Raw genomic sequence first — 1,600 nt, 5'->3', positions numbered from 1 at the left:
AGGGATTCCAGAGACCTTAAGAGGAGAGCTCTGGATGCTTTTTTCAGGTATTACGTTCACTTTATTAACAGACATTAGCTATGCCCCTTCTAGAAGTTATGCACTAAGTAAAAATAATTACAAAGATGGCTAGAACAAAGTCTTATTTATCATGCATTCAGATTAGTCAAAGAGAATAAGGTAGTTCCGTGTATTTACCTGTATATCCACACATCTGTTGTCTGAGCAAATTAGTTTATTAGGCAAGATATGGCTAATTGGGGGTATCTCTATCTCTAGTGTCAAAGGAAAGTTAAGGGGAAAACACAGTTCATGAAAATTCTATTGGCTAAAATTGGTATCCTAATGTTATTGATTCTAGTGAAGCCTCTTCTTTTGTTTGTACTGGGACATTACTTGAGTATAAAGCTAAATTTAAAGTAATCCAATTCTTTATGTATATATGCAAATAGTAGGTTTATTACATTCTTCTTTTGTATGTTAATGCAATCATCTGTACAGGTGCTGTTAATGACATGGCTGCTAATCCTGGCTATTATGCTGAAGTGGTTGAGCAGTCCTTAGGGACCTGCAACTTGGCTACTGAAGAAATTGAACGTGATTTGCGTCGCTCCCTGCCTGAACATCCAGCCTTTCAGAGTGACACTGGCATATCTGCTCTGAGACGGGTACTCACTGCTTATGCATACAGAAATCCCAAAATTGGATACTGCCAGGTATGACTTCTTTATGAGCCCATCTGTGTGCATGTTCCAAATGGTAAAATCACATTAGATAAAGCTCCATTAATTTGAAAATTGTCATAAGAAGGACAGAGGTTGGGCTGAGATTGATAGGGAGGTATTTTCAATCTAAGTAGGATGGTAGTGGGAATACTTAAGAGAATTGATACTACTTCATTTTTCTTTTACATTTAACAAATATTTATTGAATTCTTGCTCTGTAAAAGATACTGTGCTAGGTGCTTAAGACTATATAAAGATGAATCATACAAGTCGTGCCCTTCAAAGTATACAGACGAATAAGTATTAAAACATATTCATTGGCAAATAAAAAACAAGTGGGGCAAATTACTAGAGAAATTTAAAGTTCTATAAGATTTATAATAGGGATAAATTATTTTCATCTGGAGGAATCAGAAAATGCTTCATGGAAGAGGTAGCATTTGTAGGTCTTGATAATTGGTGAATTTTGGATGTATGGAGATGGAATGAAAGAATGTTCTAGGTAAAGGGATCAGTGTAACAAAACACAGGGAGATAAACATGGAATATATACAGACCCAGGTTTTGTTTAGTAGAAATGTGGGGTGAATGAAGGGAAGTAGATAGAGAAAAAAATCAGTAAGGTATATTGGGATAGGTCAGGAGTTTGAATTTTATTTTGTAGGTAGTGGGGGAATCATTGGAAAAAATCCTTTAGGAGCACACTGTATTAATTAGGGATGCTAGACAGCTAACACAAATAGTCTCATACAGCTTAGGGGCGCCTGGGTGGCACAGCGGTTAAGCGTCTGCCTTCGGCTCAGGGCGTGATCCCAGCGTTATGGGATCGAGCTCCACGTCAGGCTCCTCCGCCATGAGCCTGCTTCTTCCTCTCC

The 1,600-nt window shown here is 37.8% G+C and overlaps 1 protein-coding gene across 1 annotated transcript in view; it reads left to right on the top strand.

The window, feature by feature from the left end:
• Positions 1–1,600, top strand: part of TBC1D8B (TBC1 domain family member 8B) — a 53,979-nt gene that overhangs the window by 30,866 nt on the left and 21,513 nt on the right. The window lies entirely within an intron of this gene.

Source organism: Ursus maritimus (genome assembly GCF_017311325.1).
Source record: "Ursus maritimus isolate PB19 chromosome X unlocalized genomic scaffold, ASM1731132v1 scaffold_X1, whole genome shotgun sequence".
Lineage (NCBI taxonomy): Eukaryota > Metazoa > Chordata > Mammalia > Carnivora > Ursidae > Ursus > Ursus maritimus.
The sequence above is the reverse complement of the archived record's forward strand: the minus strand, read 5'-3'. Positions and strand labels throughout refer to the sequence as shown.